The following is an 11,382-nucleotide window of genomic DNA, read 5'->3' on the forward strand; positions in this document are numbered from 1 at the left end:
AATCTCCAGTACCAAAAAAAACAAAACAAAACAAAAAACAAACAAAAAAACCCAAACAAACACAAAAACTCACTCTTCTGAAAATTGTCTTTATGCCAACCATGAAATATCATTATTAACTGTTTGTCATCTAATTAATAATTAGCTCATAAAATGTAAAAAGCATAAAATTTAAAATAACTTCTAACAGAATGAGAATAGGAACAGCTACATCAGGTATTTTTCTATCTGATCCCATTAATATAAATGTCATATATTTGCTGCCTATCATAAAAGTAATTTCAAAATTATATATGTTCCAAAATAGAGGAAGCATGAAGAATACTAGATGACAATCTTGTATTAAGAACTACCCGTTATCAACTGAGTAACTGAATTAAGTCTTATGGACATAAGATTCAGTTAGCAGTGCTACTTAACATCAAGGTTTGCCAATAATAAATTGCATATCAGATCTCAAAGCTGTTGCTAAGTGTTCAATTTCTCTGCCAAAGGAAAGAAACTGACAAAGGATTAGGCAGCTTGGCTTCTGCAATTAAAGAGACAAAAAGCAGGCAACATTATTCCATTAGTCACAACTGCACGAGCAGATCATTATACGTAATCTTAATGCAGAAATAAATATATCAGTGTATCCAGACAGTGTAATGATGCAAATTGATAGAAGAGTTATTTGTAGCCTTTAAAAAGTAAAGCTCTCTTAAAGGAACGGCTGTAGTCCTATTCCACCAGCACCTTCCTCCCCAATGTCCTCAACAAAGCCAAAAGGTGCTGTGTTCTAACAGTGGCTTGGTAGTTACAACACAGTATGCAAGAGTCTCAAATGATCATCTCTCTGATGATATTTAATGAAATTCATTTGATCAACAATGTTTTCAAATAAAAATCTGGTCTAGGCCAGGATTATGTGGCTGTGAGTCTACACAGAAAGGAAAAAAATTTGCAAACAGCTCAGCTTTTCAGGTTTAAAAAAGAATTTTTTTACATTCAAAATAATAGCAATGAATATGAGGAGATTTTGTATATATTCAATGACAAACCCATTCAGAGCTATGGGCTTGGCTCTGTAGTGCTACCTTAACCCTCAATAAATCTGGAACGCTTAAAGGCTATTAAATTAACATTTCCCTGATCTGGCACCTGTAGTTGAGTTAATTTGTCAAAAACATTTCTACAGTTTGTCACTGGACACCGTATTTTCTGACAAGTTACGTTTAAAATAAAGTTGACAAAATTTCATTAATTTTCTCTGAATCGCCAACCTTGCTTCCATTAAGCTTTTATTATCAAGAACATCAACTGTCACTCTTTCTTTAACAAGGTCAGGTTCTGATCTGGGTACCTTCAGGATCCTTGCCAGATTAATAGAAGCCAGTCAGGGAGTACAGTATGGTGGTTAGAAGCATGAGTTGTAGCGTCACAAGGCCTGAGCTCAATTCCCAGCAATGCTGTCCTCACTGTGTGACCTTGGGTAAGTTAAACTCTGAGTCACTGTTTCCTTTTTTAAAAATGCAGATAATAACAGTCCTTCCAGCTGGTATTCTGAGAGTACATTAAACCCTCATGGAATTGTAGACATGAGTTCATGAGACTGCACATTAAGCATTTCTCCATGTCTAGTCCACAGTAAATGCTCACGAAATGCTGGTTGTCCATTATCTTATCCTTTTTCCTGCTTTTATATTGATAGACTTAAAAAAAATAACTTCAGTGCCATTCATAGACTTCTGAAACTATAAGGAATCCTAACAATTATCCCTTTAAGATACTTTCAGCAAATGGGGTTCTCCTGAATTCCCTTCACTGAGAAGGGCCCCACCAATTTCTAAAGCAAACCCCTTTGCCTCAGTCTTAGGGGAAATGGTTTTGTTACTATTTGGCTCTCTGTTTTGAGTTTCACTGTGTCATCTTCATACACACGTGTTACCGTCTCTGATCACGTCTATCCAACCTATACACCTCACCCTGATCCCCTTCCTCTTGGGTAATAGTCTCCCTTCCACTTTCACGTCATGATTCCCCCTGTAATTCCATGTATTAGGTAAACATGCAATATTTGTCTTTCTGAGTCTGGCTTATTTAACATGATCTACAGCTCCACCATTTTGCAAAAATGTCAAAAGCCAATGACACAATTTCATTCTTCTCCATGGCTGAACGGTACCCCATTATGTATGTATACCACATTTGTGTTATACCTAGGGTGATTCTACAACTTGGCTATTGTGAATTGTGCCACAATAAGCACACAAATGCAGGTATTTTCTGCAGTATGTTGACTTTCTTTTGGTTGTATGCCAAAGGGTGATATAGCTGAATAACATGGTATTTTATTTTTTGTTTTATGGGGAACTTCCATACTGATTTCTATACTGGTTCTAATTTATACTCCCCCAACAGTGTATAAGGAAGAGTTCCTTTTACTCCACCTCTGTGCAAGCATTTATCATTATTTTTTATATTCTCAATGATAGACTTCTGATGGAGGTAAGATGGAATTTTATTTGCATTTCCCTGATGGCTAACAATGATGTACATTTTTTCACATAGTTATGAGCCATTTTAATTCTTTTGAGAAGTATTTGGTCACTTCAGTTGGCTAAACAGTTTTGACAGCTAACACTTTTTTTTTTTTTAATTTGAGAAGTACTCTTCCTGCAGATTTTACCCACTGATCTTAGTTCTAGCTCTAAAGAAATCTGAAGAAGTCCAGTTTTCACAGCCAACCTTTCACATATCTAGGGCCTTAAAATAAAAAACTCAGTTAATAAGCACTGCACAGTAAGCCAGACTATATGCTTTAAAGAGCCTAGCTATGTCATTTTTATCAGTTTTCCTTTAGCTAATGATTTTTGTAACTTTTTCTTCTACAACATCTATAGAAGATGAGAATCTATAGTTCTGGGATTCAAAACAGGAAAGATCGTTGCTCTCAGAAAGAGTTTTCTCTATTTAATATAAGTTCTCCCTATTCTGATGTTCTGGCACTTTTGAAAAAGGTAAAATGCGTAACACCATTAGTTTAAAAAATCTGAGTAATCAAATGAAGTTTCAGTAATGAACTCAATTCTTTCGTTTCAAGGCATCAACTGAAAAAAAAAATCCAGCAGTTATTCATGTTCAAATACAGACAAAACATTTCCTAAAACATGGGGTTACCCCATGTTTTATAAGCCTACCTACACAACAATGATCATTTTTTCAATCTCAAATTCAGAAGCAATTCCTGATAACCTCAGTTTTTACCACCATAGGTTAAGACATACCTAAGACGCTAGACCCTCTTTGTGGAGCTGGGGGCGTAACTCAGTGGTAGAATGTATGCTTAGCATACATGTGGCCCTGGATTCAATCCCCAGCAGCCCCCAGCCCCTACACACACACCTAAAAAGCTCAGTGAATTGCAAACTGTTATACAAATGTCATTATTTCTTATTATTGTTGCTTAAACTGTTGCTCAGACTGAGTATATTTTGGACCAAATGACCCTTCAAACAAACATGATGTTGGGAAGCAGAGGCAGTAAGAAAAATTTGCCACTATCAGCCCACTACCCAGAGCTTTTGCACTGAGCTGTAACTCTAGACTGATAAACTGCCCAGGCTGGCCTAGAACTTGTGATCCTCCTGCCTGAGCCTCCCAGAGTGCTGCGATTATCGCAGTGCCAGCCTCTCTCTCAGCCATTTTGAAAGAAAAACTTGAACATTCTCTTCTTATCCAGCCTGGGGAGGGCTACAATATGTAACAGAATGTGTTCTCACACAGGTACAATCTAGCCACCTTAAAGCCATCTTTACAGCATGTAAAGTATCCGTTTTGAATTTTCATAGCCATTGTGGGATTCTTTAGATCATTAATGTTACACAGCACTTTGTATTTAATTACACAAACAATGGCTTCCATAATGACAATAGTATCAGGGAAAGGTAATTTGCATGAACTAAGCCCCATCACCTAGCATAAGTTTAGGGACCTCTTCATTATTAAATCATTTATATAATAAAATCAATATGCTTTAAAAGTTAAAGTAGGTTTTGTAAAACCATAAAGAAGAGTTACAAGTTTTAAACTCTATCAATTATCATAATATAATGAGTCTTTTTAAGATTTAATATCAACTTTTAAAATTAAAACTCAACGGAGAATGTGTATTTGGCTCCATTACTAGATGATGTATCTCTAGAAAAGGTTACAGTAAAGCCATTATCACCCTCCTAAATTATATGAAAATTTTGGTATAACCCTCCAACTACCCTAAGGACAATTTAATTCCAGAGACAGTTAAGTATTTTGAAAATATAAAATTGTAAAAATACTGAAAAGAAATAATCCAAGTACATATATCATACTTATTTCTTGACAAGTCTCAGTTGATTAAACTTTACAAAATTCTTAAATGTCAATTTTCACCTTAAAAGTTATATTGTTTCCTTAATTTAAATAGTTTTTAAACACACAAATTTCTATATTGTAGTAGGAATAGGACTGTTTTATCACTTTAAGACGCAATGTTCCTTAATGATATAACTCAAAAATTTCACTGAATCATTATTTAGTAAGTCATAAAACCCTCTTAAAATTAATCTTTCATGCACATCCAGCTTATCCAAAGTTAGAATTTAATCAGATGGCCGTGGCATAAATGGGCTTACTACTTTATTTGCTCAATCAATGTATGTCTTTTCAGTAATTATAATTAATTCAAGTACCGGATGCACCCACCTAGCAAACAATATAAAAACATCAGACAAAATGGAAATAAATAGCCATACATTTCTCCAATTACAACGTTCACGTTCATCTGCAAAATGCACATGTGAAATAACTGGAATAGGTGCTATCCCATATTGGAAAAGGTAACACAAAGAACCTGCAACTTTGGGCTTTTTACGTTACTACAAAAAAGTATGAACACAAAGAAGTGAGCTGAACAAGTTTTTTTTTAACAGTTTACAAATGCACATTGAAATATAAACAGCAGCAAGTAAGAGAGAAGTGAAATTACTATTTATCTGGAACAACACTTCCTGTTGGAAACATTCACTTGTACCTATATGAAGCAGTCCAAAAAGTCTATCAGGACTTTATACCATGCATCTCCCCAGTGGAATCAGGGGACAGAAATGGGTGGTAGAAAATAATTTTAAAACTCAGGGGACAGCAAGGTCCAAGAGATAGTAAAACTCATCAGTACTAAGTGCTTCAAAACAATACAGAGCTTTCTGCCTGTCACATTTCTCAATGAGGTAATCAGCATGGCAACACAAAACACAAAGAGCCACCATGAGCTGGGCCCTAATGCCAAGCAGAGCACATCCTTTTGTATGTGGCTCTCTGTGTTCCCACCTTGGCTCTCACTGCAACTGGCAGGTCATAGCTGCTGAGTGCCAGTTGCCAGGTACCTACCAGGTTCAAGCACATCATCTCATCTAGTAAAGTCCACCAGCCTTAAGAGGATCTCTGATCTTTCTCAGGGCCGAGGAATGGGTAGTTCCTAGTGCCAGTTTCTCCAAATCCCTCAGCTAGAGATTTGGGGGGTTGTATACATCTGTATTCTAATCCAGGTCTGTTCAACTCTAAGTCCCTGATCTCTGAGTGAATCCCTGTGCCCTGGGTAAACTCTTCGGCTGGCCTGAGTGTCTAGGGAAGGCTGCAAGGAGACTGGTTCATGCTGCAGCTAAAACTTCAACGCAGGTTTCCTGACTGGTGGGGGAGGGGCAGCCTCTGAGACCCACAAGGAAGGTCTGAGCTACTGTTCCCACAGCCTCATATGTCACATCATGCTGATGGCTCTGCAGTGACCACTGCTACTAGAGAGGTAGGTAGCAGTCACCTTCCAGGAGTCAACATTTCTGGTGTACATACAGGGGCAGACCTTGTTTCAGAGTCCCTTGCTGCTGGGCACAGGGGAGCTCAATAAATCTTCACTGAATATGTTTCAGGGATAAAAACACAGCTCATTAAACAGTGGGCAAAACCCTCTAGTTCAGATATCAAAAAACAATGATCAAGTGCTTCGCAGGCCACAGATAATCCTTACTTGTGGATGAAGAGGTTCATCCGTAATTGTGAGGTGTATCTGTTACTAAATCTGGCTACCCAGGTGGCAGTATCCAAATGTGCTTTGATAATGACAAAGAAGGGAAATAATAGTTTGGTCCTTGGAGAGATGGGCAAGCGGTATATGACATCAACCTGGCATCAAGCTCCCACACAAGCAGAGGTTTGATGAGACAAAGGTCCATCTCAGGTTGCAATTCTCTGCAGAAAAGGGCAGCACGAGACCTGTTCACTCGCAGAAACTGACAAGTCACTGGGGCGCCAGGTCTCCTGGGTGTCTCCTCAGCCCCTGGCGTTATTTTCCTTATGTTCAACCTGAGCCTTAGTCTGATCTCCTCTGAGGTCCTAACTAAACCAGACACAGGGAGAGTCGGGATTTTATCTTATTAAAATAGATATGGCTAATTTGTCTTTTCAAATTCATTTTAAATTAAATTGGATTTCCTCGGAAGGCTGCTAGGTCAGTTCCCCTGCTGCGAACGCAGGACAAAGGTTAATTGCACGCCCTCCACCAGCTCCTCTGCTCTCCTGGGCCGGCTCCGATAACCTGCCCCGAGAGGTGGGCAAGGCTTTGGTTTATTGGGCAATAATGTTGCCATTAGAGCCATTTACCATTATGCCAGGAAACATTTTATTTTTTTTAACTAAATAATAAGATATGATTGCAATAACAAGAAAGACATGTAATGATGCTACCAACTGATAGTCCTCCTAAAACACAAACCCAAAGAATAACAGCTAACCCATTTGCCACCCGAAAGGGCCCCAATAGATGCGAAAGCACACACCCTCCTGGAGCAAGCTGTTCTCTGGTTTCAATGTAAAATTCCATTAACATTTTCACTTAATTTATCTCATTTAGACTATGTTCATGAAAATTTAACCCAGTAATTCCCTGTTATACAAAGCATAACAAAGTATGAATACTTAAATACAATGTAAATAAAACACTTTATCAATTATATTTTTGTATTCTAAATTAGTGACTTCACTTAGCGTGTCTGCCTTGCACAGCACCACACTATTTTTCAATTAAAGGTCCAGATGTTTCAAAGGCTCCAGTAGGCAAAGGCAGTTATGAGAAATGCTTCCTCTGCATTGTAATCATCACCACCACATCAGCTCCAGGCTGCATTAACATACTCATGTTTTATTCTAGCTCCCCTTCTAATAGAGCAGGTAATTATGCAACACAGCGGAGAAACATAAGCCTAAGAGCTGGACAATTTCCTTAGAAGCATCCACCTGAGCAACACATTTTCATACATAATCTTAAAATTTTCTGAAAAATATTTCATTATACAAACTTGCTTAACAGGAAAACTGACCATTTCGGTCATTTTTGGTTCATAAAGAGTGAGTCACAGCACAAACATACCAAAGGTAGCTTCAAATACTACTGAAAGTATAAGATGGACTGTGTATACACTTGCTTATGTATACTGAAAATCAACTAGGACTTTGTGTACATCAAAAATAACCCTGATTTGTTACAATCTAAACCATTTTTTCTCATTTTTAATGGCAGTGTCATCTCTTGAACAAGTCAATTTAATTTTTATTCCTACTAGCCAAAAATGACAATTCACCTGTGCTGAGACTAAGTATAGCAATTATCTCTGCTCCCATTCGATAGAAAAATAATACCAGAGCAGAACAAAATGCAATTTTGACAGCTGCAACAAAAATCCTATTGCATTTATTATTTAGTTAATTAAATGACACCCTTATTCACAAATAGAAAAGAATAACCTATAAGAGATATAATATATACAGCTATGCTTGGTAAACACAGTATAGTTTAATGGGAAATTATAGTTCCTCATCATTAAAGAGAAAATGTAATACAATTAACTTAATCATAATTTTTAATTCTCCAAAAATTTTTGTAGACTATTCCAAGAGGAGATGTCCTAATGAAGATGCTATTTGAAAGATAAATGCCTTTACAAATATTAAAACCTCAGACAGGTCAAATCCTGGCAGGTTATACTTCAGCATCTGAAAGCAGACAGCTTCCGTTCCATCCTGAAGGAACCTTAGGTGGAACATTTTTAATACATCACCGTGTCACTTTTTAATGTGCCTCAATCTATTAACCACATGGCAAACAGGGATTTTTAAAATATGGGTTTTATGGCTTTGTGCTGGTGATTAATTAAATAAATAGCCACCATTTCACAAATCATCCCTCTAATTAGTCTAAAACAGACACACTGCATTCACTGGTGTTACTGCCATCTGAAGCTCACAGAAGGGCAGGAGTGGTGCCGCGCAGACTTCCTTGTCCCTTCACTTTGGAGCCCATTGTTGCGAGCTCCACGGCTGGCGTCCCACCCTGCCACCCGGAGGCAGAGGTGCCATCTTTGCAGGTGCTGTAGTCAGCTGGAATTTGGCTCCAGCTGCTCAGAAAAGATGTTCTCCTTAATTATTCTCTCTCACCCCAAAGGAAACAATGGAACAACAAAGGAATGAAGTGCAACCTCCAGCTGCAAACACAAGAGTCTTCACCAACACAGTTCACGAGTGAATAAGGACGCTTGTTGATTAGAGATAAGTAGAGAACAAGGTCAAACAGGCTTTTCTTTTCTTTCTCTCTTTTTTTTTTTTTTGGTGCCAGGGATTGAACTCAGGACCTTGCGCTTGTGAGGTAGGTATGGCACTACTGAGCTAAAGCTCCAGCCAAAAAGGCTTTTCTTACAACTCAAAACAAGTTATGACATTATCTTGAATTCAGATACTAAGCAATTATTTCCAGATCTTATTATTTAAAGGATTCCATTCAAAGACTGAGGTCATTCTTTTTGAAATTAGTAGAAATTCAACCTAACTTGTTTTAACAGCATATTTTAAAAGATGATAATTCTTCTGAAAGCAAATTAAGCTGAGAAATAATTTTAGTACCATAAAAAAATCAAATGAGACAATCTCAAGAACTCAATTTCCTTCAAAAAATACATTACTTTTTGTTTTCCTTTTTAAATATCATTTGGAAGGAAGGAAGGAATGTAGGAAGAAAGGAAAGGAGAGAGGGAGAGAAAAAGGAAAGCTAGAGAGGGAAGGAAGGATGGAAGAGGTAGACAGAGAAGGAAAAAATAAAACAGAAATAAAGGAAAAGGGAGGATGCAAAGGAAATGGGAAAATTCAGTAGGAATTGCACACCAAAATATACTATAGATTATGTGGGAAGAGCTGTCTTCATTTTCCATCAAGAACATTTCTAAGAACGAAAGGAAGAAATGGGGTACAGTAGAAAAGACCTAGGCCCTGGAGCCAGATAAGGTTTGAAGGGTCCTGTGCCGTTTGCTAAATCACATAATTTATTTAGCTTCAGTTTCCTCCCCCATAAAGGACTATCCCTACCCACAATAATTATAGAGAAACTATGATGCTGCCCTAGTACACTGCTTACACAGAGCTAATGCTCAAAAACGGTGGCCACGAGTAACTGCATTATGCATTAGTCATGAAAACCGGGTTGAAAACAGAGCCTAGGTTCTTTGTTTTCATTATCAATAGTGCTTTTTTGAAAGTCAAGGACACTGTAGCCAACACTACAGATGCTATGTTCCAAATAGGAAAAGACAAAAGCACATCAAGTACATGAACACAGAACAGAGCACTGAGTTTGGAGTATTGGGAAACCCCAAATCACCTGCAACCAAGAAGAAATTGTAGTTTCTCTAGCTCTGTGTAGAGCGAGGGAAGGGTGTTTCTGAGACTCAGAACACGGTAGGGGGCTCTGGATTCAACAGAGCTGTTTGAATTCCAGCTTTTCTATTTACTAATTGTGTGACCTCTTAAGTTTCAGTTTCCCAGTCCCCAAAGGGGGTTATGATAACTTTACAAGGAAGCTGGGAAGAATGAATAAAATAGCATAATAGACACTGTAGCATACAGCTGACATGAAATCAACTTCTATTAAGTTGAATCACATGAAGCTGCAGGTATTCAATCATTATAACCTACAAAAATTGCAATTTCATATGGGAAATTTTTTTTTGGAGACAAGGTCTAGCTTTGTGTTCAGGCTGGCCTTGACCTCACAGCGATCCTCCTGCCTTAGCCTCCCAAGTGCTGGGATTACAGACATGTGCCACCACACCTGGCCTCATGTGGTGATATTATAGGGTCAAGACAATACACATTATGAGCTAGAGAAATGATGAAAAATTCTCAAAAACAGAATAAATCCCACTCCTATCAAAAGAAGCAAACCAAAATATAATAGATGCTTTTAAAGATGGGCTCTTAATTCCAATAATATAGCAGCTGATATTTATTAAAGACTTACTTTAGGTCAGACACTATCCCACATATTTGACATCTATAATATCAGTTTATATAATCCCAAAACAACTCTATGGGGGAGACTCAACCACTGCTTCCATTTCACAAGGAAGCTTGTAGAAATGAAGGAACCTCCTCAAGGTCCTCAAGCTGGCAAAGCTGGGTGCCAACCTAGGGCTAACTCCAGAGCCTGAGTTCTTGTCCATCACTTAATACCACTTCCCCATAATACAAAGCTATTTATTTCCAGTTGGGAAAACTGACCGTGAAGCCATCCCATCTGGACCTTCCAAAGGCTGGATATGCCAGTGGGTCAGCAAGCACCACCAGGGAGGGCATTTTACACCAGCACCACCAGAGACCAGGATGATGCACCCAAAAGCTATACTGCCACCCTGGCACTCCAGGGTATTACTGTACTTCTCCCATGTCACAGTGTTATTAACACACCTCAAAGTTTCCAGGAAAAATTCTGAAGTTTTAATCAGATAGCTGCAGTATTCCTACTACGTCATCGCCAAGCCTTTTCACTATGTGACAAAGGTAGGAAAGCTTTTTCTTAGCTCTTTTTTTCAGTACTGGGGAATGAACTCAAGACCTTACACTTGCAAGGCAGGGGGCCCCACTGAGCTAAATCCCGGGCCCTTCTTAGCTCATTTTTTTCATTTATCTATTTGTGTTTATATCTTTTACTTCCTGAATCCTCTGATGTGTACAACAAACAAGCCATTACAGAAAGAGGAATGGCACAGGCAACAGATATGAATCCACCTGGCATAGTGGCACAGACCTGCAGTCCCAGCATTAAGAAAGCCTGAGGCAAGGAGGACTGCAAGTTCAAGTCTGGCCTCGGCAACTTGGTGAGACCTCTCAAAAGAAAATATAAAAAGAGTGAAGATGTAATTCAGTAGTAGAGCACCCCTGGGTTCAATCCCCAGTAAGACAGAGAGAGGGAGATGGGAAGGGAGAGGGAAAGAGAGGAGAGGGAGGGGAAAGGGTAGAGGAAACAGGGAGAGGGGGAGGGAGAGGGAG

At 38.4% G+C, this 11,382-nt stretch overlaps 1 protein-coding gene across 8 annotated transcripts in view; it reads right to left on the minus strand.

Moving 5' to 3' along the window:
* Mapkap1 (MAPK associated protein 1) overlaps positions 1–11,382 on the minus strand; it is a 221,560-nt gene that overhangs the window by 123,584 nt on the left and 86,594 nt on the right. The gene's annotated exons all lie outside the window — the stretch shown is intronic.

The sequence above is a fragment of the Fukomys damarensis genome, unplaced genomic scaffold, assembly GCF_012274545.1.
Source record: "Fukomys damarensis isolate Sample0158 unplaced genomic scaffold, DMR_v1.0_HiC HiC_scaffold_36, whole genome shotgun sequence".
Classification (NCBI taxonomy): Eukaryota; Metazoa; Chordata; class Mammalia; order Rodentia; family Bathyergidae; genus Fukomys; species Fukomys damarensis.